This window comes from Pristiophorus japonicus, unplaced genomic scaffold, assembly GCF_044704955.1.
Source record: "Pristiophorus japonicus isolate sPriJap1 unplaced genomic scaffold, sPriJap1.hap1 HAP1_SCAFFOLD_509, whole genome shotgun sequence".
NCBI lineage: Eukaryota > Metazoa > Chordata > Chondrichthyes > Pristiophoridae > Pristiophorus > Pristiophorus japonicus.
The window spans coordinates 366,750-391,907 of record NW_027254415.1 but is presented as its reverse complement, the minus strand read 5'-3'; the positions used below and the strand labels follow the sequence as shown (position 1 = coordinate 391,907).

Sequence of the window (25,158 nt, the reverse complement as noted above, 5' to 3'; positions counted from 1 at the left end):
CCGTCTCCGCCCCCCCCCCCCCCCCGACCCGCCTCAGCTCTTCCGCTGCTGAAGCCCTCGTCCGTGCCTCTCTCCTCTCCAGACTTGACCGTTCCAACGCGCTGCGCTCCTGGCCGGCCTCCCCACGTTCTACCCGCAGTCAACGGGAGGTGATCCAAAACTCGCTGCACCCCCGTGTCCTAACTCGCACCGAGTCCCGCTCACCCATCACCCGCTGTGCTCACTGCCCCCGTGTCCTAACTCACACCCAGTCCCGCTCACCCATCACCCCCTGTGCTCACTGACCCCGTGTCCTAACTCACACCGAGTCCCACTCACCCATCACCCCCTGTGCTCACTGACCCCGTGTCCTAACTCACACCGAGTCCCACTCACCCATCACCCCCTGTGCTCACTGACCCCGTGTCCTAACTCACACCGAGTCCCACTCACCCATCACCCCCTGTGCTCGCTGCCCCGTGTCCTAACTCGCACCGAGTCCCGCTCACCCATCACCCCCTGTGCTCACTGCCCCCGTGTCCTAACTCACACCGAGTCCCACTCACCCATCACCCCCTGTGCTCACTACCCCGTGTCCTAACTCACACCCAGTCCCACTCACCCATCACCTCCTGTGCTCACTGACCCCGTGTCCTAACTCGCACCGAGTCCCACTCACCCATCACCCCCTGTGCTCACTGCCCCGTGTCCTAACTCACACCGAGTCCCACTCACCCATCACCCCCTGTGCTCACTGCCCCCGTGTCCTAACTCACACCGAGTCCCACTCACCCATCACCCCCTGTGCTCACTGACCCGTGTCCTAACTCACACCGAGTCCCACTCACCCATCACCCCCTGTGCTCACTGACCCGTGTCCTAACTCGCACCGAGTCCCACTCACCCATCACCCCCTGTGCTCACTGCCCCCGTGTCCTAACTCGCACCGAGTCCAACTCACCCATCACCCACTGTGCTCGCTGACCCCGTGTCCTAACTCGCACCCAGTCCCGCTCACCCATCACCCCCTGTGCTCACTGACCCCGTGTTCTAACTCACACCGAGTCCCACTCACCCATCACCCCCTGTGCTCACTGCCCCCGTGTCCTAACTCGCACCGAGTCCCACTCACCCATCACCCCCTGTGCTCACTGCCCCCGTGTCCTAACTCGCACCCTGTCCCACTCACCCATCACCCGCTGTGCTCACTGCCCCATGTCCTAACTCGCACCGAGTCCCACTCACCCATCACCCCCTGTGCTCGACGACCTACATTGGCTCCCGGTTAAGCAATGTCTCGATTTCACAATTCTCATCCGTGTTTACAAATCCTTCCATGGCCCTCGATCCTCCCTATCTCTGTAACCTCCTCCAGCCCCACACCCCTCCCTATCTCTGTAACCTCCCCCAGCCCCTACACCCCTCCCTATCTCTGTAACCTCCTCCAGCCCCTACACCCCTCCCTATCTCTGTAACCTCCTCCAGCCCCTACACCCCTCCCTATCTCTGTAACCCCCTACACCCCTCCCTATCTCTGTAACCTCCTCCAGCCCCTACACCCCTCCCTATCTCTGTAACCCCCTACACCCCTCCCTATCTCTGTAACCTCCCCCAGCCCCTACACCCCTCCCTATCTCTGTAACCCCCTCCAGCCCCTACACCCCTCCCCATCTCTGTAACCTCCTCCAGCCCCGACACCCCTCCCTATCTCTGTAACCTCCTCCAGCCCCTACACCCCTCCCTATCTCTGTAACCTCCTCCAGCCCCTACACCCCTCCCTATCTCTGTAACCCCCTCCAGCCCCTACACCCCTCCCTATCTCTGTAACCTCCAGCCCCACAACCCCCCGAGATGTCTGCACTCCTCTAACTCTGCCCTCCTGACCATCCCTGATTATAATCGCTCCACCATCGGTGGCCGTGCCTTCTGTTGCCTGGGCCCCAAGCTCCGGAACTCCCTCCCTCAACCTCTCCGCCTCTCGACCTCTCTCTCCTCCTTCGAGACGCTCCTTAAAACTGACCTCTCTGACCAGGCTTTTGGTCACCTGCCCTAACTTCTCCTTTTGTGGTCAAATTGATGTTCCTATCTCCTGCGAAGCTCCTTGGGATGTTTTACTCCGTTGAAGGCGCTGTGTTGTTCTTGTTGTTATTGTCCCCTGATCCGCCCTTTCACCTGCACACCCCTCCGCTTTGTCTGTCGTTCACTGCGAGCATTCTCGAGCAAGAATAAAAGACTCGCCATGGCCCAGAGCCTTGAGGGCCAAGTTCAGGCTCCCAGCCAAGTCGGTCGGCCATCTTGAGTTCAACCTCGAGCCTGCGGACTAGGCCCCGAGGCATGCGACGTTTTTGGGCCTGGCCGGCTGGGCTTACGATTGGCCGAGGACGCCGGGCCCAGTTGCGATTGGGGCCTTCGTGAGGACAGATTCGTGGCGGCGATCTCTCCGTGACCGCTGACATCAGAAATAGGAGCAGGAGTCGGCCATTCGGCCCCTCGGGCCTGCTCCGCCATTTAATACCACCATGGCTGATCCGATCATGGACTCAGCTCCACTTCCCTGCCCGCCCCCTTATCCCCTTATCGGTTCAGGAACTGTCTATCTCTGTCTTAAATATATTCAATGTCCCGGCTTCCACAGCTCTCTGAGGCAGCGAGTTCCACAGATTTACAACCCTCTGAGAGAAGAAATTCCTCCTCATCTCAGTTTTAAATGGGCGGCCCCTTATTCTAAGACCATGCCCCCTAGTTCTAGTCTCCCCCATCAGTGGGAACATCCTCTCTGCATCCACCTTGTCAAGCCCCCCTCATAATCTGATACGTTTCGATAAGATCACCTCTCATTCTTCTGAACTCCAATGTGTCGAGGCCCAACCTCCTCAACCTTTCCTCATAAGTCAACCCCCTCATCTCCGGAATCAACCGAGTGAACCTTCTCTGAACTGCCTCCAAAGCAAGTATATCCTTTCGTAAATACGGAGACCAGAACTGTACACGCAGTACTCCAGGTGTGGCCTCACCAATACCCTGTATAACTGGAGCAAGACTTCCCTGCTTTTATACTCCATCCCCTTTGCAATAAAGGCCAAGATACCACTGGCCTTCCTGATCACTTGCTGTACCTGCAGACTAACCTTTTGTGTTTCATGTACAAGTACCCCCAGGTCCCGCTGTACTGCGGCACTTTGCAATCTTTCTCCATTTAAATAATAACTTGCTCTTTGATTTTTTTTGTTTTCATTACATCCCGCTCCACCCAAGCGACGGTTCGAGGGGGACGCTCCCCGACCTTTCAACCCTGAGGGAAAAGACGGTAACTCTCTCCCGCCGCTCCGCTGAACCTCACCAGGAACCCCGATGTGATTGAAAACTTTGCCCAATCCGATGGGTCAACAAATTGATGTGGCTTTGCTCAGAATCCGACCCGGTTTTGTGACTGAACCCCTCCGCCCCCCACCGCTCACCCACACCATTCCCCCATCAGGAAAGGCTCAGGCTCCATCTCGGGCCTGGTACTGAGTTAGCCTGATCTCACACCCCCTGGCGAGGGTTAGGGGTGGGGGAGGTGAATCAGCCCGGGGTTCCTGCTCCCGATCACTGTCCAGTGACCCCTGTGTTCGAGAGGGGGGTGAATCAGCCCGGGTTTCTGCTCCTGATCCCTGTCCAGTGACCCCTGTGTTCGAGAGGGGGGTGAATCAGCCCGGGTTTCTGCTCCTGATCCCTGTCCAGTGACCCCTGGGTTAGGGAGGGGGGTGAATCAGCCCAGGTTCCTGCTCCTGATCCCTGTCCAGTGACCCCTGTGTTCGGGAGGGGGGTGAATCAGCCCGGGTTTCTGCTCCTGATCCCTGTCCAGTGACCCCTGGGTTAGGGAGGGGGGTGAATCAGCCCAGGTTCCTGCTCCTGATCCCTGTCCAGTGACCCCTGGGTTAGGGAGGGTGGTGAATCAGCCCGGGTTCCTGCTCCTGATCCCTGTCCAGTGACCCCTGGGTTAGGGAGGGGGGTGAATCAGCCCGGGTTCCTGCTCCTGATCCATGTCCAGTGACCCCTGGGTTAGGGAGGGAGGGTGAATCAGCCCGGGTTCCTGCTCCTGATCCCTGTCCAGTGACCCCTGGGTTAGGGAGGGGAGGGTGAATCAGCCCGGGTTCCTGCTCCTACGAACATAAGAACTAGGAGCAGGAGTCGGCCATTCGGCCCCTCGAGCCTGCTCCGCCATCCAATGAGATCATGGCTGATCTCCTCACCTCAACGAAACCTTCCCGCACTGTCCCCATATCCCTCGCTTATCCCTTGATATCCAAAAATCTCGGCCTTGAATCCACTCAACGAGTGAGCCTCCACAGCCCTCTGGGGCAGAGAATTCCAAAGATTTGTCCACCCTCGGAGTGAAGGAATTCCTCCTCATCTCCTAAATGTCCGGCCCCTCATCCTGAGACTGTGTGACCCCTGGTTCTAGACTCCCCAGCCCGGGGGGAAACACCCACCCTGCATCTACCCCGGTCAATCCCTGTCAGAATTGTGTCTGTCTCAACGCGATCCCCTCTCATTCTTCTCAACTCCAGAGAATATCGGCCCGGTCCGCTCAATCTCTCCCCATCGGACAATCCCCCCATCCCAGGAATCAGCCTGGTGAACCTTCGCTGTGGCAAATATATCGTTCCCACCCTCCCTCCCTCCTGTCTGGCTCAGAGACACGGACCGTGCACAGTGGACACCTCAAGTCGGCTGGAGATATACCACCGGCCATGCCTCCGCGAGATCCGGCCAATCCCCCCCCCCCCCCCCGCCCGCCCCGGGGAGGACAGACGCTCCAATGTTGGCGTCCCCGAGCAGGCCCAACACATCCCCGGCATGGACGCACTGACCGCACTCGTGACCAGCTCCGCTTTGGGAGTCCCGTGTCCGGGGGGGGCGGGGAGGGGGCGCGTGCCGACGATGTGGCCCTGCCCCGGCGGAGCCGGTCGAGTGTGGTCAGCGCCGGGGATGTCCGGGCCTGGTCGGGGACGCTAACGTTAGTCCTCCCCTGGGGGGGGGGGCGGGGGAGCGGGGATCAGCCGGGTCTCGCGGGGGGCAGCGCTCGGTGGTCTATCTCCGGCCGACTTGAGGTGTCCACTGCGCGCGGGCCGTGTCTCTGAGCCACACGGGAGGGGGCGGGCATCACTGTCGCCCTGTCGACCGTGAAGGCCCTCGGTGACGGCTCTGAGGGCCCTGGCCTTCGAAACACTCTCTTCTCCCGATCCCTTTTTTTTGCAGGAGTCCGGCCCGCCTTTTGCCGGGAACCTTGGCGTTGCGTGTTGATTTTTTTTTTTCCCGGGACCCCCCGGACCCCCCCAACTCTCCAACGTTTGTGGATTTGTGCTTGGGTTCAGGTACGGGCGAGAGTGGCGGTGTGGGAGGGGGGGGGGGTGGGGGGCTTGGTTTGAGCGAGCTGGGATTGGGGGCGGGGAAAGGGGGCCTGTGTGTGTGTGTCTGCGCGGAGAGAGAGAGAGAGAGAGAGATAGAAGGAGAGAGAGAGAGAGCAAGAACAAAAAGGAGACTTGCCGATTTGTCGGGAGAGAGAGGGCCAGACACACTCGCGGCATCCCAGCCCCGAACTAACCTCCTCCACCGCAAACACTTATGCCAGACTTAAGCCCCCTCCCCTCGCAACTTACTGGTGTCTATTCCGCCCGCAGTCCAATTTGATTGTGACAGTCCCTTCCCCACCCCCCCGCCTCACACCCTCTATCCCCGGACCCCCCCCCTCCACCGCCCACACCTCCCTCTCTCCTCGGCCACCAAAGCTCCCTCTCCCTCGCCAACCCAAAAACCGCCTCGCTCCCTCTCCCTCCGCCTCCCTCCTCCGAGCTCCTGCTCGCTGTGTCAAAATCTCCGCCATTTCTAAACTCCCCCCCCCCCCCACCCCAATCCCTCCCTCCCCTCCCCTCTCGCCCCCCCCACCCCTCTTCCTCCTCACCCAACCCCTCTCTCCCTCCCGCCCCCCCCACCCCACCGAAACCTACCTCTTCCCGTTCATCACCTCCCACTGCCCCTCCAACCCCCTCCCCCCACCCCCACACCATCCCCCCCCCCCCCCCCCCGCCCGCTTCGAACCTTACGCCAAATTTGCCCCCAGAATATATCGCTCTGTCGCTGACTTTACAACAAAGACAGCAGGACTATGATTTAGAGAGAGAGAGAGAGAGAGAGAGACAGAGAGAGAGAGACCAGAGACAGAGACAGAGAGAGAGAGAGAGAGAGACCAGAGACAGAGAGAGAGAGAGAGAGAGAGAGACCAGAGACAGAGAGAGAGAGAGAGACAGAGAGACAGAGAGAGAGAGAGAGAGACCAGAGACAGAGACAGAGACAGAGAGAGACAGAGAGACAGAGAGACAGAGAGAGAGAGACCAGAGACAGAGAGAGAGAGAGACAGAGAGAGACAGAGAGACAGAGAGAGAGAGACCAGAGACAGACAGAGAGAGAGAGAGACCAGAGACAGAGACAGAGAGACAGAGAGAGAGAGACCAGAGACAGAGAGAGAGAGAGACAGAGAGACAGAGAGAGAGAGACCAGAGACAGAGAGAGACAGAGACAGAGAGACAGAGAGACAGAGACAGAGAGAGAGAGACCAGAGACAGAGACAGAGAGAGAGAGACCAGAGACAGAGACAGAGAGAGAGAGACCAGAGACAGAGACAGAGAGAGACAGAGAGAGAGACCAGAGACAGAGACAGAGAGAGACAGAGAGAGAGACAGAGAGACAGAGAGGCACTCACAAGAAGGCAAGGTCAGAACAACAAAAAAAACCTAACACAAAGGATTAACTCAGAAGCGGGTAAGAGTCTCTGACGGTTAATTCTTCCATTTCCAGCGTCTGTTTCATGGCCGGGGACAGAGACCTCGTTTTTTTTTCCTGTGAATTATTTTTTCTATCACTCTCTCTCCGCGGTGTGCCTTGGGGTTTGTGTCAAAGGGTTTGTTCATCGACAGTGTCCTGTTTTTTATTTTGTGCTTGTTCTGTTTGACGAAAACATAAGTGGGGTTTTTTTTTTGTTCTCATTGTCCCGGCCACATCTGGGGCTATCCTCCCTCACTCTCCCTCCGTCTCTCTCTCTCTCCCCTCGCTCCCTACCTCCCTCACTCTCTCTCTCTCTCTCTCCCTCTCTCGCTCCCTCCGTCCCTCTCTCTCTCCCTCGCTCTCTCTCTCCCTCCCTCCGTCCCTCCCTCTGTTTCTCCCTCACTCGCTCCGTCTCCCCCTCGCTCGCTCTCCCTCCGCCTCCCCCTCGCTCGCTCTCTCCCTCCCTCCATCCCTCTCCCCTCGCTCCCTACCTTCCTCGCCGTCTCTCTCTCCCTCCCTCCGTCCCTCTCTCCCCTCGCTCCCTACTTCCCTCGTCATCTCTCTCTCCCTCGCTCGCTCTCCCTCCGTCCCTCCCTCTGTTTCTCCCTCGGTCTCTCCGTGTCCCCTTCGCTCTCCCTCTCTCCCTCCCTCCGTCTCTCTTCCCTCGCTCCCCCTCTCTCTCACTCTTCCTCCGTCCCTCTCTCCGACTCTCCCTCACTCTATCCCTCTCCCTCACTCACTTGCTCTCTCTCCCTCCGTCCCTCTCTCCCCTTGCTCCCTACCTCCCTCTCCATTTCTCCCTCGCTCCCTCTCTCGCTCTCCCTCCATCCTTCTCTCTCCCCTCGTTCCCAACCTCCTTCTCGCCGTCTCCCTCGCTCTCTCCCTCCCTCGCTCGCTCTTGCTCTGTCCCTCTCCCCTCGCTCCCTACCCCCCTCTCCGTCTCTCTCTCCCTCTATTGCTCTCCCTCCGTCCCTCTCTCCCCTCTCTCTTTACCTCCCTCATCATCTCTCCCTCTCCATCCCTCCCTCATTATCGCTCTCTCTCTCCCTCCCTCCTTCTCTCCCTCTCTCCCCTCGCTCTCTACCTCCCTCTCCGTCTCTCCCTCACTCTCTCCATCTCACTTGCTCTCCCTCCCTCCGTCCCTCCCCCCTCACTCCCTACCTTTCTCTCCGTCTCTCCTTCACTCTCTCCCCCCCTCACTCTCTCTCTCCATCTCCCTCCCTCACTCTCTCTCTCCACCTCCCCCCCTCACTCTCTCTCTCCACCTCCCTCTCACTCCGTGCCCCTCTCCCTCTCTTTCCCCTCCCTTCTCCCACTCTCTCCCCCTGCCCCTCGCCCCCTCTCCCACGCACTCCCTCTCTCTCTCTCCGCCTCCCTTCTCACTCTCTCTCACGTCTTTGCGTGAAAGGGGGGAGGTTGAGTGCGTGGGGGGGGGGTCCCTCTGGGTGACTGCGAGTTCCTCCGCGAGGAACGGGGGCAGCGACGGGCCGGTGGATTGAGGTCTGACGCAGTGCAGCTCTTCTACCGTGGGGTGCAGTGCCGGTGGACAAAGGCTCCAATTTCAATGGGGTGGGCTGGCTGTTGGTGGGTTATTGAACCCATTCCCATGCAAATGTCAGAGCGATGCCCAGAAGGGGTCACAAGACAGGGATCAGGAGCAGGAACCCGGGCTAATTCACTCCCCTCCCTAACCCAGGGGTCACTGGTCAGGGATCAGGAGCAGGAACCCGGGCTAATTCACTCCCCTCCCTAACCCAGGGGTCACTGGTCAGGGATCAGGAGCAGGAACCCGGGCTGATTCACCTCCCTCCCTAACCCAGGGGTCACTGGACAGGGATCAGGAGCAGGAACCTGGGCTGATTCACCCCCCTCCCTAACCCAGGGGTCACTGGACAGGGATCAGGAGCAGGAACCCGGGCTGATTCACCTCCCTCCCTAACCCAGGGGTCACTGGACAGGGATCAGGAGCAGGAACCCGGGCTGATTCACCCTCCCTCCCTAAGCCAGGGGTCACTGGACAGGGATCAGGAGCAGGAACCCGGGCTGATTCACCTCCCTCCCTAACCCAGGGGTCACTGGACAGGGATCAGGAGCAGGAACCCGGGCTGATTCACCCTCCCTCCCTAAGCCAGGGGTCACTGGACAGGGATCAGGAGCAGGAACCCGGGCTGATTCATCCACCTCCCTAACCCAGGGGTCACTGTCAGGGATCAGGATCAGGAGCAGGAACCCGGGCTGATTCAACCCCATCCCGAACCCAGGGGTCACTGGACAGGGATCAGGAGCAGGACCCCGGGCTGATTCACCTCCCTCCCTAACCCAGGGGTCACTGTCAGGGATCAGGATCAGGAGCAGGAACCCGGGCTGATTCAACCCCATCCCGAACCCAGGGGACACTGGACAGGGATCAGGAGCAGGAACCCGGGCTGATTCACCTCCCTCCCTTACCCAGGGGTCACTGGACAGGGATCAGGAGCAGGAACCCGGGCTGATTCACCCCCCTCCCTAACCCAGGGGTCACTGGACAGGGATCAGGAGCAGGAACCCGGGCTGATTCACCCCCCTCCCTAACCCAGGGGTCACTGGACAGGGATCAGGAGCAGGAACCCGGGCTGATTCACCCCCCTCCCGAACTGAGGGGTCACTGGACAGGGATCAGGAGCAGGAACCCGGGCTGATTCACACCCCCTCCCTAACCCAGGGGTCACTGGACAGGGATCAGGAGCACGAACCCGGGCTGATTCACCCCACTCCCTAACCCAGGGGTCACTGGACAGGGATCAGGAGCAGGAACCCGGGCTGATTCATCCCCCTCCCTAACCCAGGGGTCACTGGACAGGGATCAGGAGCAGGAACCCGGGCTGATTCACCCCCTCCCTAACCCAGGGGTCACTGGACAGGGATCAGGAGCAGGAACCCAGGCTGATTCACCCCCCTCCCTAACCCAGGGGTCACTGGACAGGGATCAGGAGCAGGAACCCGGGCTGATTCACCCCCCCTCCCTAACCCAGGGGTCAGTGGACAGGGATCAGGAGCAGGAACCCGGGCTGATTCACCCCCCTCCCTAACCCAGGGGCACAATACAACACCGAGTTGTGAAATCAGGCTAACTCAGCACTAGGCCCGGAATGAAGCCTGGGACTTTCCTGCTTTGTGTGTGCGTGTGTGATGGGGTGGGGGCGGGGGGCGGGGGTTCCGGTGCTCAGTCCCACACAGGGTAAGATCAGGCTAACTCAACACTTGTTTGGTTATTGGGAGATGTAAGCATGCAAATCAAGGCCGAAACACCATTACTGTACTGAGGGAGTGCCGCACTGTCGGAGGGGCAGTACTGAGGGAGTGCTGTACTGTCAGAGGGGCAGTACTGAGGGAGTGCCGCACTGTCGGAGGGGCAGTACTGAGGGAGTGCCGCACTGTCGGAGGGGCAGTACTGAGGGAGTGTCGCACTGTCGGAGGGGCAGTACTGAGGGAGTGCCGCACTCTCGGAGGGGCAGTACTGAGGGAGTGCTGTACTGTCGGAGGGGCAGTACTGAGGGAGTGCCGTACTGTCGGAGGGGCAGTACTGAGGGAGTGCTGTACTGTCGGAGGGGCAGTACTGAGGGAGCGCCGTACTGTCGGAGGGGCAGTACTGAGGGAGTGCTGTACTGTCGGAGGGGCAGTACTGAGGGAGTGCTGTACTGTCGGAGGGGCAGTACTGAGTGAGTGCTGTACTGTCGGAGGGGCAGTACTGAGGGAGTGCTGCACTGTCGGAGGGGCAGTACTGAGGGAGCGCCGTACTGTCGGAGGGACAGTACTGAGGGAGTGCTGCACTGTCGGAGGGGCAGTACTGAGGGAGCGCCGCACTGTCGGAGGGTCAGTACTGAGGGTGTGCTGCACTGTCGGAGGGACAGTACTGAGGGTGTGCTGCACTGTCGGAGGGACAGTACTGAGGGTGTGCTGCACTGTCGGAGGGACAGTACTGAGGGAGTACTGCACTGTCGGAGGGACAGTACTGAGGGAGTGCTGCACTGTCGGAGGGACAGTACTGAGGGTGTGCTGCACTGTCGGAGGGGCAGTACTGAGGGTGTGCTGCACTGTCGGAGGGACAGTACTGAGGGTGTGCTGCACTGTCGGAGGGGCAGTACTGAGGGTGTGCTGCACTGTCGGAGGGACAGTACTGAGGGTGTGCTGCACTGTCGGAGGGACAGTACTGAGGGTGTGCTGCACTGTCGGAGGGACAGTACTGAGGGTGTGCTGCACTGTCGGAGGGACAGTACTGAGGGTGTGCTGCACTGTCGGAGGGACAGTACTGAGGGTGTGCTGCACTGTCGGAGGGGCGGTACTGAGGGAGTGCTGCACTGTGGGAGGGGCAGTACTGAGGGAGTGCTGCACTGTCGGAGGGACAGTACTGAGGGTGTGCTGCACTGTGGGAGGGGCAGTACTGAGGGAGTGCTGCACTGTCGGAGGGGCAGTACTGAGGGAGCGCCACACTGTCGGAGGGACAGTACTGAGGGAGGGCCGCACTGTCGGAGGGGCAGTACTGAGAGAGTGCCGCACTGTTGGAGGGGCAGTACTGAGGGAGTGCCGCACTGTTGGAAGGGCAGTACTGAGGGAGTGCCGCACTCTCGGAGGGGCAGTACTGAGGGAGTGCTGTACTGTCGGAGGGGCAGTACTGAGGGAGTGCCGTACTGTCGGAGGGGCAGTACTGAGGGAGTGCTGTACTGTCGGAGGGGCAGTACTGAGGGAGCGCCGTACTGTCGGAGGGGCAGTACTGAGGGAGTGCTGTACTGTCGGAGGGGCAGTACTGAGGGAGTGCTGTACTGTCGGAGGGGCAGTACTGAGTGAGTGCTGTACTGTCGGAGGGGCAGTACTGAGGGAGTGCTGCACTGTCGGAGGGGCAGTACTGAGGGAGCGCCGTACTGTCGGAGGGACAGTACTGAGGGAGTGCTGCACTGTCGGAGGGGCAGTACTGAGGGAGCGCCGCACTGTCGGAGGGTCAGTACTGAGGGTGTGCTGCACTGTCGGAGGGACAGTACTGAGGGTGTGCTGCACTGTCGGAGGGACAGTACTGAGGGTGTGCTGCACTGTCGGAGGGACAGTACTGAGGGAGTACTGCACTGTCGGAGGGACAGTACTGAGGGAGTGCTGCACTGTCGGAGGGACAGTACTGAGGGTGTGCTGCACTGTCGGAGGGGCAGTACTGAGGGTGTGCTGCACTGTCGGAGGGACAGTACTGAGGGTGTGCTGCACTGTCGGAGGGGCAGTACTGAGGGTGTGCTGCACTGTCGGAGGGACAGTACTGAGGGTGTGCTGCACTGTCGGAGGGACAGTACTGAGGGTGTGCTGCACTGTCGGAGGGACAGTACTGAGGGTGTGCTGCACTGTCGGAGGGACAGTACTGAGGGTGTGCTGCACTGTCGGAGGGACAGTACTGAGGGTGTGCTGCACTGTCGGAGGGGCGGTACTGAGGGAGTGCTGCACTGTGGGAGGGGCAGTACTGAGGGAGTGCTGCACTGTCGGAGGGACAGTACTGAGGGTGTGCTGCACTGTGGGAGGGGCAGTACTGAGGGAGTGCTGCACTGTCGGAGGGGCAGTACTGAGGGAGCGCCACACTGTCGGAGGGACAGTACTGAGGGAGGGCCGCACTGTCGGAGGGGCAGTACTGAGAGAGTGCCGCACTGTTGGAGGGGCAGTACTGAGGGAGTGCCGCACTGTTGGAAGGGCAGTACTGAGGGAGTGCTGCACTGTCGGAGGGGCAGTACTGAGGGAGTGCCGCACTGTTGGAGGGGCAGTACTGAGGGAGTGCCGCACTGTCGGAGGGGCAGTACTGAGGGAGTGCCGCACTGTTGGAGGGGCAGTACTGAGGGAGTGCCGCACTGTTGGAGGGGCAGTACTGAGGGAGGGCCGCATTGTCGGAGGGGCAGTACTGAGGGAGTGCCGCACTGTCGGAGGGGCAGTACTGAGGGAGGGCCGCATTGTCGGAGGGGCAGTACTGAGGGAGCGCCGCACTGTCGGAGGGGCAGTACTGAGGGAGTGCCGCACTGTCGGAGGGGCAGTACTGAGGGAGTGCCGCACTGTTGGAGGGGCAGTACTGAGGGAGTGCCGCACTGTCGGAGGGGCAGTACTGAGGGAGTGCCGCACTGTCGGAGGGGCAGTACTGAGGGAGTGCCGCACTGTCGGAGGGGCAGTACTGAGGGAGTGCCGCACTGTCGGAGGGGCAGTACTGAGGGAGTGCCGCACTGTCGGAGGGGCAGTACTGAGGGAGTGCCGCACTGTCGGAGGGGCAGTACTGAGGGAGTGCCGCACTGTCGGAGGGGCAGTACTGAGGGAGTGCTGCACTGTCGGAGGGGCAGTAATGAGGGAGCCTCGCACTGTCGGAGGGGCATTACTGAGGGAGTGATGCTCTGTCGGAGGGGCAGTACTGAGGGAGTGCAACAGTGTCGGAGGGGCAGTACTGAGGGAGTGCTGCACTGTCGGAGGGGCAGTACTGAGGGAGCGCCGCACTGTCGGAGGGGCAGTACTGAGGGAGTGCTGCACTGTTGGAGGAGCAGTACTGAGGGAGCGCTGCACTGTCGGAGGGGCAGTACTGAGGGAGAGCTGCATCCTCGGAGGGGCAGTACTGAGGGAGTGCCGCACTATCGGAGGGGCAGTACTGAATGAGCGCCGCACTGTCGGAGAGGCAGTACTGAGGGAGTGCTGCATCCTCGGAGGGGCAGTACTGAGGGAGTGCCGCACTGTCGGAGGGGCAGTACTGAGGGAGTGCCGCACTGTCGGAGGGGCAGTACTGAGGGAGTGCTGCACTGTTGGAGGGCAGTACTGAGGGAGTGCTGCACTGTCGGAGGGGCAGTACTGAGGGAGTGCCGCACTGTCGGAGGGGCAGTACTGAGGGAGTGCTGCACTGTCGGAGGGGCAGTACTGAGGGAGTACCGCATTGTCGGAGGGGCAGTACTGAGGGAGTGCCGCACTGTCGGAGGGGCAGTACTGAGGGAGCGCCGCACTGTCGGAGGGGCAGTACTGAGGGAGTGCCGCACTGTCGGAGGGGCAGTACTGAGGGAGTGCCGCACTGTCGGAGGGGCAGTACTGAGGGAGCGCCGCACTGTCGGAGGGGCAGTACTGAGGGAGCGCCGCACTGTCGGAGGGGCAGTACTGAGGGAGTGCCGTACTGTCGGAGGGGCAGTACTGAGGGAGCGCCGTACTGTCGGAGGGGCAGTACTGAGGGGGGGCAGTACTGAGGGAGTGCCGCACTGTCGGAGGGGCAGTACTGAGGGAGTGCTGCAGTGTCGGAGGGGCAGTAATGAGGGAGCCTCGCACTGTCGGAGGGGCATTACTGAGGGAGTGATGCTCTGTCGGAGTGGCAGTACTGAGGGAGTGCAACAGTGTCGGAGGGGCAGTACTGAGGGAGTGCTGCACTGTCGGAGGGGCAGTACTGAGGGAGCGCCGCACTGTCGGAGGGGCAGTACTGAGGGAGTGCTGCACTGTTGGAGGAGCAGTACTGAGGGAGCGCTGCACTGTCGGAGGGGCAGTACTGAGGGAGTGCTGCATCCTCGGAGGGGCAGTACTGAGGGAGTGCCGCACTATCGGAGGGGCAGTACTGAATGAGCGTCGCACTGTCGGAGAGGCAGTACTGAGGGAGTGCTGCATCCTCGGAGGGGCAGTACTGAGGGAGTGCCGCACTGTCGGAGGGGCAGTACTGAGGGAGTGCCGCACTGTCGGAGGGGCAGTACTGAGGGAGTGCCGCACTGTCGGAGGGGCAATACTGAGGGAGCGCCACACTGTCGGAGGGGCAGTACTGAGGGAATGCCGCACTGTCGGAGGGGCAGTACTGAGGGAGTGCCGCACTGTCGGAGGGGCAGTACTGAGGGAGTGCTGCACTGTTGGAGGGCAGTACTGAGGGAGTGCTGCACTGTCGGAGGGGCAGTACTGAGGGAGTGCCGCACTGTCGGAGGGGCAGTACTGAGGGAGTGCCACACTGTCGGAGGGGCAGTACTGAGGGAGTGCCGCACTGTCGGAGGGGCTGTACTGAGGGAGTGCTGCACTGTTGGAGGGGCAGTACTGAGGGAGTGCTGCACTGTCGGAGGGGCAGTACTGAGGGAGTACCGCACTGTCGGAGGGGCAGTACTGAGGGAGTGCTGCACTGTCGGAGGGGCAGTGCTGAGGGAGTGGCGCACTGTCATTGGGGCAGTACTGAGGGAGTGCCGCACTGTCGGAGGGGCAGTACTGAGGGAGTGCTGCACTGTCGGAGGGTTAGTGCTGAGGGAACACCGCAATGTCGGAGGGGCAGTACTGAGGGAGCGCTGCACTGTCGGAGGGGCAGGACTGAGGGAGTGCCGTACTGTCGGAGGGGCTGTACTGAGGGAGTGCTGCACTGTTGGAGGGGCAGTACTGAGGGAGTGCTGCACTGTCGGAGGGGCAGTACTGAGGGAGTACCGCACTGTCGGAGGGGCAGTACTGAGGGAGTGCTGCACTGTCGGAGGGTTAGTGCTGAGGGAACACTGCACTGTCGGAGGGACATTACTGAGGGAGTACTGCACTGTCGGAGGGGCAGTACTGAGGGAGCGCCCCATTGTCGGAGGGTAGGTACTGAGGGAGCCCTGTACTGTCGGAGGGGCAGTACTGAGGGAGCCCTGTACTGTCGGAGGTGCAGTACTGAGGGAGTGGCGCACTGTCGGAGGGGCAGTACTGAGGGAGTGCTGCACTGTCGGAGGGTTAGTGCTGAGGGAACACTGCACTGTCGGAGGGGCGGTACTGAGGGAGTGCTGCACTGTCAGAGGGTTAGTGCTGAGGGAACACTGCACTGTCGGAGGGGCAGTACTGAGGGAGTACCGCACTGTCGGAGGGGCAGTACTGAGGGAGTGCTGCACTGTCGGAGGGGCAGTACTGAGGGAGTACCGCACTGTCGGAGGGGCGTACTGAGGGAGTACTGCATTGTCGGAGGGGCAGTACTGAGGGAGTACCGCACTGTCGGAGGGGCGTACTGAGGGAGCGCCCCATTGTCGGCGGGTAGGTACTGAGGGAGCCCCGTACTGTCGGCGGGTAGGTACTGAGGGAGCCCCGTACTGTCGGAGGGACAGTACTGAGGCAGTGCTGCACTGTCGGAGGGGCTGTACTGAGGGAGCGCCGCACTGTCGGAGGGGCAGTACTGAGGGAATGCCGCACTGTCGGAGGGGCAGTACTGAGGGAGTGCCGCACTGTCGGAGGGGCTGTACTGAGGGAGTGCTGCACTGTTGGAGGGGCAGTACTGAGGGACGGCTGCACTGTCGGAGGGGCAGTACTGAGGGAGCGCCGCACTGTCGGAGGGGCAGTACTGAGGGAGTGCTGCACTGTCGGAGGGGCAGTACTGAGGGAGTGTCGCACTGTCGGACGGGCAGTACTGAGGGAGTGCTGTACTGTCGGAGGGGCAGAACTGAGGGAGTGCCGCCCTGTCGGAGGGGCAGTACTGAGGGAGTGCCGCACTGTCGGAGGGGCAGTACTGAGGGAGTGCCGCACTGTCGGAGGGGCGGTACTGAGGGAGTGCCGCTCTGTCGGAGGGGCAGTACTGAGGGAGTGCCGCACTGTCGGAGGGACAGTACTGAGGGAGTGCCGTACTGTTGGAGGGGCAGTACTGAGGGTGTGCCTCACTGTCGGAGGGGCAGTACTGAGGGTGTGCCTCACTATCGGAGGGGCTGTACTGAGGGAATGCTGCACTGTCGGAGGGGCAGTACTGAGGGAGCGCCGCACTGTCGGAGGGGCTGTACTGAGGGAATGCTGCACTGTTGGAGGGGCAGTACTGAGGGAGCCTCGCACTGTTGGAGGGGCAGTACTGACGGTGTGCTGTACTGTCGGAGGGGCAGTACTGAGGGTGTGCTGCACTGTCGGAGGGGCAGTACTGAGGGAGCCTCGCACTGTTGGAGGGGCAGTACTGAGGGAGTGCTGCACTGTCGGAGGGGCAGTACTGAGGGACCCTCGCACTGTTGGAGGGGCAGTACTGAGGGAGTGCTGTACTGTCGGAGGGGCAGTACTGAGGGAGCCTCGCACTGTCAGAGGGGCAGTGCTGAGGGAGTGGCGCACTGTCGGAGGGGCAGTACTGAGGGAGTGCCGCACTGTCGGAGGGGCAGTGCTGAGGGAGTGGCGCACTGTCGGAGGGGCAGTACTGAGGGAGTGCTGCACTGTCGGAGGGGCAGTACTGAGGGAGTGCTGCATTGTCGGAGGGGCAGTGCTGAGGGAGTGGCGCACTGTCGGAGGGGCAGTACTGAGGGAGTGCTGCACTGTCGGAGAGGCAGTACTGAGGGAGTGCCGCACTGTCGGAGGGGCAGTACTGAGGGAGTGCCACACTGTCGGAGGGGCAGTACTGAGGGAGTGCCGCACTGTCGGAGGGGCTGTACTGAGGGAGTGCTGCACTGTTGGAGGGGCAGTACTGAGGGAGTGCTGCACTGTCGGAGGGGCAGTACTGAGGGAGTGCCGCACTGTCGGAGGGGCAGTACTGAGGGAGTGCTGCACTGTCGGAGGGTTAGTGCTGAGGGAACACCGCAATGTCGGAGGGGCAGTACTGAGGGAGCGCTGCACTGTCGGAGGGGCAGGACTGAGGGAGTGCCGTACTGTCGGAGGGGCTGTACTGAGGGAGTGCTGCACTGTTGGAGGGGCAGTACTGAGGGAGTGCTGCACTGTCGGAGGGGCAGTACTGAGGGAGTACCGCACTGTCGGAGGGGCAGTACTGAGGGAGTGCTGCACTGTCGGAGGGTTAGTGCTGAGGGAACACTGCACTGTCGGAGGGACATTACTGAGGGAGTACTGCACTGTCGGAGGGGCAGTACTGAGGGAGCGCCCCATTGTCGGAGGGTAGGTACTGAGGGAGCCCTGTACTGTCGGAGGGGCAGTACTGAGGGAGTGCTGCACTGTCGGAGGGTTAGTGCTGAGGGAACACTGCACTGTCGGAGGGGCGGTACTGAGGGAGTGCTGCACTGTCAGAGGGTTAGTGCTGAAGGAACACTGCACTGTCGGAGGGGCAGTACTGAGGGAGTACCGCACTGTCGGAGGGGCGTACTGAGGGAGTACTGCATTGTCGGAGGGGCAGTACTGAGGGAGTACCGCACTGTCGGAGGGGCGTACTGAGGGAGCGCTACATTGTCGGCGGGTAGGTACTGAGGGAGCCCCGTACTGTCGGAGGGACAGTACTGAGGCAGTGCTGCACTGTCGGAGGGGCTGTACTGAGGGAGTGTCGCACTGTCGGACGGGCAGTACTGAGGGAGTGCTGTACTGTCGGAGGGGCAGAACTGAGGGAGTGCCGCCCTGTCGGAGGGGCAGTACTGAGGGAGTGCCGCACTGTCGGAGGGGCAGTACTGAGGGAGTGCCGCACTGTCGGAGGGGCGGTACTGAGGGAGTGCCGCTCTGTCGGAGGGGCAGTACTGAGGGAGTGCCGCACTGTCGGAGGGGCAGTACTAAGGGAGTGCCGCACTGTCGGAGGGGCTGTACTGAGGGAATGCTGCACTGTTGGAGGGGCAGTACTGAGGGAGCCTCGCACTGTCGGAGGGGCAGTACTGAGGGAGTGCCGCACTGTCGGAGGGGCAGTACTGAGGGAGTGCCGCTCTGTCGGAGGGGCAGTACTGAGGGAGCGCCGCACTGTCGGAGGGGCTGTACTGAGGGAATGCTGCACTGTTGGAGGGGCAGTACTGAGGGAGCCTCGCACTGTCGGAGGGGCAGTACTGGGGGAGTACCGCACTGTCGGAGGGGCAGTACTGAGGGAGTGCTGCACTGTCGGAGGGGCAGTACTGAGGGAGTGCCGCACTGTCGGAGGGGCAGTACTGAGGGAGTGCTGCACTGTCGGAGGGGCAGTACTGAGGGAGCGCTGCACTGTCGGAGGGGCAGTACTGAGGGAGTGCTGCACTGTCGGAGGGGCAGTACTGAGGGAGTGCTGTACTGTCGGAGGGGCAGTACTGAGGGAGCCTCGCACTGTCGGAGGGGCAGTGCTGAGGGAACACTGCACTGTCGGAGGGGCAGTACTGAGGGAGTGCTGCACTGTCGGAGGGTTAGTGCTGAGGGAACACTGCACTGTCGGAGGGGCAGTACTGAGGGAGTGCTGCACTGTCGGAGGGGCAGTACTGAGGGAGCGCCCCATTGTCGGAGGGTAGGTACTGAGGGAGCCCTGTACTGTCGGAGGGACAGAACTGAGGCAGTGCTGCACTGTCGGAGGGGCAGTACTGAGGGAGCGCTGCACTGTCGGAGGGACAGTACTGAGGGAGTGCGGCACTGTCGGAGGGGCTGTACTGAGGGAGCGCCGCACTGTCGGAGGGGCAGTACTGAGGGAGTGCCGCACTGTCGGAGGGGCAGTACTGAGCGAGCGCCGCACTGTCGGAGGGGCAGTACTGAGCGAGTGCCGCACTGTCGGAGGGACAGTACTGAGGCAGTGCTGCACTGTCGGAGGGACAGTACTGAGGGAGTGCCGCCCTGTCGGAGGGGCAGTACTGAGGGAGTGCCGCACTGTCGGAGGGGCAGTACTGAGGGAGTGCCACACTGTCGGAGGGGCAGTACTGAGGGAGTGCCGCACTGTCGGAGGGGCAGTACTGAGGGAGTGCTGCACTGTCGGAGGGGCAGTACTGAGGGAGCCTCGCACTGTTGGAGGGGCAGTACTGAGGGTGTGCTGTACTGTCGGAGGGGCAGTACTGAGGGTGTGCCTCACTGTCGGAGGGGCAGTACTGAGGGAGCCTCGCACTGTTGGAGGGGCAGTACTGAGGGAGTGCTGCACTGTCGGAGGGGCAGTACTGAGGGACCCTCGCACTGTTGGAGGGGCAGTACTGAGGGAGTGCTGTACTGTCGGAGGGGCAGTACTGAGGGAGCCTCGCACTGTCGGAGGGGCAGTGCTGAGGGAGTGGCGCACTGTCGGAGGGGCAGTGCTGAGGGAGTGGCGCACTGTCGGAGGGTTAGTGCTGAGGGAGTGCTGCACTGTCGGAGGGGCAGTACTGAGGGAGCACCGCACTGTCGGAGGGGCAGTACTGAGGGAGTACCGCACTGTCGGAGGGGCAGTACTGAGGGAGTGCTGCACTGTCGGAGGGGCAGTACTGAGGGAGTGCTGCATTGTCGGAGGGGCAGTGCTGAGGGAGTGGCGCACTGTCGGAGGGGCAGTACTGAGGGAGTGCTGCACTGTCGGAGAGGCAGTACTGAGGGAGTGCTGCACTGTCGGAGAGGCAGTACTGAGGGAACACTGCACTGTCGGAGGGGCGGTACTGAGGGAGTGCTGCACTGTCGGAGGGGCAGTACTGAGGGTGTGCCTCACTGTCGGAGGGGCAGTACTGAGGGAGTGCCGCACTGTCGGAGGGGCAGTACTGAGGGAGTGCCGCACTGTCGGAGGGGCAGTACTGAGGGAGCCTCGCACTGTTGGAGGGGCAGTACTGAGGGAGTGCCGCACTGTCGGAGGGGCAGTACTGAGGGTGTGCTGCACTGTCGGAGGGACAGTACTGAGGGTGTGCCTCACTGTCGGAGGGGCAGTACTGAGGGAGTGCTGCACTGTCGGAGGGACAGTACTGAGGGTGTGCCTCACTGTCGGAGGGGCAGTACTGAGGGAGTGCCGCACTGTCGGAGGGGCAGTACTGAGGGAGTGCCGCACTGTCGGAGGGACAGTACTGAGGGTGTGCTGCACTGTCGGAGGGGCAGTACTGAGGGAGCCTCGCACTGTCGGAGGGGCAGTACTGAGGGAGTGCCGCACTGTCATTGGGGCAGTACTGAGGGAGTGCTGCACTGTCGGAGGGGCAGTACTGAGGGAGTGCTGCACTGTCGGAGGGTTAGTGCTGAGGGAACACTGCACTGTCGGAGGGGCGGTACTGAGGGAGTGCTGCACTGTCGGAGGGTTAGTGCTGAGGGAGTGCCGCACTGTCGGAGGGGCAGTACTGAGGGAGCGCTGCACTGTCGGAGGGGTAGTACTGAGGGAGTGCCGCACTGTCGGAGGGGCAGTACTGAGGGAGTGCCGCACTGTCGGAGGGGCAGTACTGAGGGAGTGCTGCACTGTCGGAGGGACAGTACTGAGGGTGTGCCTCACTGTCGGAGGGGCAGTACTGAGGGAGCGCCGCACTGTCGGAGGGAAAGTACTGAGGGTGTGCCGCACTGTCGGAGGGACAGTACTGAGGGAGTGCCGCACTGTCGGAGGGGCAGTACTGAGGGAGTGCCGCACTGTCGGAGGGGCAGTACTGAGGGAGTGCCGCACTGTCGGAGGGGCAGTACTGAGGGAGCGCCCCATTGTCGGAGGGTAGGTACTGAGGGAGCCCTGTACTGTCGGAGGGACAGTACTGAGGGAGCGCTGCACTGTCGGAGGGGCAGTACTGAGGGAGCGCTGCACTGTCGGAGGGACAGTACTGAGGGAGTGCGGCACTGTCGGAGGGGCTGTACTGAGGGAGCGCCGCACTGTCGGAGGGGCAGTACTGAGGGAGTGCCGCACTGTCGGAGGGGCAGTACTGAGGGAGTGCCGCACTGTCGGAGGGGCAGTACTGAGGGAGTGCCGCACTGTCGGAGGGGCAGTACTGAGGGAGTGCCGTACTGTCGGAGGCACAGTACTGAGGGAGTGCCGTACTGTCGGAGGCACAGTACTGAGGGTGTGCCTCACTGTCGGAGGGGCAGTACTGAGGGTGTGCCTCACTGTTGGAGGGGCAGTTCTGAGGGAGCGCCGCACTGTCGGAGGGGCTGTACTGAGGGAATGCTGCACTGTCGGAGGGGCATTACTGAGGGAGTGCTGCACTGTCGGTGGGGCAGTACTGAGGGAGTGGGGCAGTGCTGAGGGAGTGGCGCACTGTCGGAGGGGCAGTGCTGAGGGAGTGGCGCACTGTCGGAGGGTTAGTGCTGAGGGAGTACCGCACTGTCGGAGGGGCAGTACTGAGGGAGTGGGGCAGTGCTGAGGGAGTGGCGCACTGTCGGAGGGGCAGTGCTGAGGGAGTGGCGCACTGTCGGAGGGGCAGTGCTGAGGGAGTGGCGCACTGTCGGAGGGTTAGTGCTGAGGGAGTGCCGCACTGTCGGAGGGGCAGTACTGAGGGAGTGGGGCACTGTCGGAGGGTTAGTGCTGAGGGAGTACCGCACTGTCGGAGGGGCAGTACTGAGGGAGTACCGCACTGTCGGAGGGGCAGTACTGAGGGAGTGCTGTACTGTCGGAGGGGCAGTACTGAGGGAGTGCCGCACTGTCGGAGGGGCAGTACTGAGGGAGTGCCGCACTGTCGGAGGGTTAGTGCTGAGGGAACACTGCACAGTCGGAGGGTTAGTGCTGAGGGAGCGCCGCACTGTCGGAGGGGCAGTACTGAGGGAGTGCTGCAGTATCGGAGGGGCAGTACTGAGGGAGCGCCGCACTATCGGAGGGGCAGTACTGAGGGAGTGCTGTACTGTCGGAGGGGCAGAACTGAGGGAGTGCCGCACTGTCGGAGGGGCAGTACTTAGAGTGCCGCACTGTCGGAGGGGCAGTACTGAGGGAGTGCTGTACTGTCGGAGGGGCAGAACTGAGGGAGTGCCGCACTGTCGGAGGGGCAGTACTGAGGGAGTGCCGCACTGTCGGAGGGGCAGTACTGAGGGAGTGCCGCACTGTCGGAGGGGCAGTACTGTGGGAGAGCCGCACTGTCGGAGGGACAGTACTGAGGGAGCGCCGCACTGTCGGAGTGGCTGTACTGAGGGAATGCTGCACTGTCGGAGGGGCAGTACTGAGGGAGTGCTGCACTGTTGGAGGGGCAGTACTGAGGGAGTGCTGTACTGTCGGAGGGGCAGTACTGAGGGAGCCTCGCACTGTCGGAGGGGCAGTACTGAGGGAGCCTCGCACTGTTGGAGGGGCAGTACTGAGGGAGTGCTGTACTGTCGGAGGGGCAGTACTGAGGGAGCCTCGCACTGTCGGAGGGGCAGTACTGAGGGAGCGCCGCACTGTCGGAGGGGCAGTACTGAGGGAGTGCCGTACTGTCGGAGGGTTAGTGCTGAGGGAACACCGCAATGTCGGAGGGGCAATACTGAGGGAGTGCCGTACTGTCGGAGGGTTAGTGCTGAGGGAACACCGCAATGTCGGAGGGGCAGTACTGAGGGAGTGCCGCACTGTCGGAGGGGCTGTACTGAGGGAGTGCCGTACTGTCGGAGGGTTAGTGCTGAGGGAACACCGCAATGTCGGAGGGGCAATACTGAGGGAGTGCCGTACTGTCGGAGGGGCTGTACTGAGGGAGTGCCGTACTGTCGGAGGGGCAGTGCTGAGGGAGCGCCGCACTGTCGGAGGGGCAGTACTGAGGGAGTGCCATACTGTCGGAGGGGCAGTACTGAGGGAATGCTGCACTGTCGGAGGGGAAGTACTGAGGGAGTGCCGCACTGTCGGAGGGGCAGTACTGAGGGAGTGCCGCACTGTCGGAGGGGCAGTACTGAGGGAGTGCCGCACTGTCGGAGGGGCAGTACTGATTGAGTGCTGCACTGTCGGAGGGGCAGTACTGAGGGAGCGCCGTACTGTCGGAGGGGCTGTACTGAGGGAGCACCGCACTGTCGGAGGGGCAGTACTGAGGGAGTGCTGCACTGTCGGAGGGGCAGTACTGAGGGAGTGCCGCACTGTCGGAGGGGCAGTACTGAGGGAGTGCTGCACTGTCGGAGGGGCAGTACTGAGGGAGTGCCGCACTGTCGGAGGGGCTGTACTGAGGGAATGCTGCACTGTCGGAGGGGCAGTACTGAGGGAGCGCCGCACTGTCGGAGGGGCAGTACTGAGGGAGTGCTGCACTGTCGGAGGGGCAGTGCTGAGGGAGTGCCGCACTGTCGGAGGGGCAGTACTGAGGGAGTGCCGCACTGTCGGAGGGGCAGTACTGAGGGAGTGCCGCACTGTCGGAGGGGCAGTACTGAGGGAGTGCTGCACTGTCGGAGGGGCAGTACTGAGGGGGCGCCGCACTGTCGGAGGGGCAGTACTGAGGGAGTGTTGCACTGTCGGAGGGGCAGTGCTGAGGGAGTGCCGCACTGTCGGAGGGGCAGTACTGAGGGAGTGCCGCACTGTCGGAGGGGCAGTACTGAGGGAGTGCCGCACTGTCGGAGGGGCAGTACTGAGGGAGTGCCGCACTGTCGAAGGGGCAGTACTGAGGGAATGCTGCACTGTCGGAGAGGCAGTACTGAGGGAGCCTCGCACTGTCGGAGGGGCAGTACTGAGGGAGTGCTGCACTGTCGGAGAGGCAGTACTGAGGGAGCCTCGCACTGTCGGAGGGGCAGTACTGAGGGAGTGGCGCACTGTCATTGGGGCAGTACTGAGGGAGTGCTGCACTGTCGGAGGGGCAGTACTGAGGGAGTACTGCACTGTCGGAGGGGCAGTACTGAGGGAGCGCCCCATTGTCGGAGGGTAGGTACTGAGGGAGCCCTGTACTGTCGGAGGGGCAGTACTGAGGGAGTGCCGCACTGTCGGAGGGGCAGTACTGAGGGAGTGCCGCACTGTCGGAGGGTTAGTGCTGAGGGAACACTGCACAGTCGGAGGGGCAGTACTGAGGGAGTGCTGCACTGTCGGAGGGTTAGTGCTGAGGGAGTGCCGCACTATCGGAGGGGCAGGTCTGAGGGAGTGCTGCACTGTCGGAGGGGCAGTACTGAGGGAGTGCCGCACTGTCGGAGGGGCAGTACTGAGGGAGTGCCGCACTGTCGGAGGGGCAGTACTGAGGGAGTGCCGCAGTGTCGGAGGGGCAGTACTGAGGGTGTGCCTCACTGTCGGAGGGGCAGTACTGAGGGAGCCTCGCACTGTCGGAGGGGCAGTACTGAGGGAGTGCTGTACTGTCGGACGGGCAGTACTGAGGGAGTGCTGCACTGTCGGAGGGGCAGTACTGAGGGAGCGCCGCACTGTCGGAGGGGCATTACTGAGGGAGTACTGCACTGTCGGAGGGGCAGTACTGAGGGAGTGATGCTCTGTCGTAGGGGCAGGACTGAGGGAGTGCCGTACTGTCGGAGGGGCTGTACTGAGGGAGTGCTGCACTGCCGGAGGGGCAGTACTGAGGGAGTGCTGCACTGTCGGAGGGGCAGTACTGAGGGAGTACCGCACTGTCGGAGGGGCAGTACTGAGGGAGTGCTGCACTGTCGGAGGGGCAGTACTGAGGGAGTGCTGCACTGTCGGAGGGGCATTACTGAGGGAGTACTGCACTGTCGGAGGGGCAGTACTGAGGGAGCGCCCCATTGTCGGAGGGTAGGTACTGAGGGAGCCCTGTACTGTCGGAGGGGCAGTACTGAGGGAGTGCTGCACTGTCGGAGGGTTAGTGCTGAGGGAACACTGCACTATCGGAGGGGCAGTACTGAGGGAGTGCGGCACTGTCGGAGGGGCAGTACTGAGGGAGTGCTGCATTGTCGGAGGGGCAGTACTGAGGGAGTACCGCACTGTCGGAGGGTCAGTTTTGAGGGAGCGCCCCATTGTCGGAGGGTAGGTACTGAGGGAGCCCTGTACTGTCGGAGGGGCAGTACTGAGGGAGCCCT

At 62.2% G+C, this 25,158-nt stretch overlaps 1 protein-coding gene across 3 annotated transcripts in view; it reads left to right on the top strand.

Annotated features, from left to right (window-relative positions):
• The first annotated feature begins 5,295 nt into the window (after positions 1-5,295).
• Positions 5,296-25,158, top strand: part of LOC139253738 (atrophin-1-like) — a 371,736-nt gene continuing 351,873 nt past the window's right edge. For 2 of the 3 annotated variants that reach the window (XM_070873527.1, XM_070873529.1), the window contains exon 1: positions 6,144-6,783. The gene's annotated coding sequence lies outside the window, so the exon portion shown is untranslated. Of the gene's footprint in view, positions 5,340-6,143; positions 6,784-25,158 lie in introns of those variants that run through there. The other variant, XM_070873528.1, reaches the window with a different exon arrangement.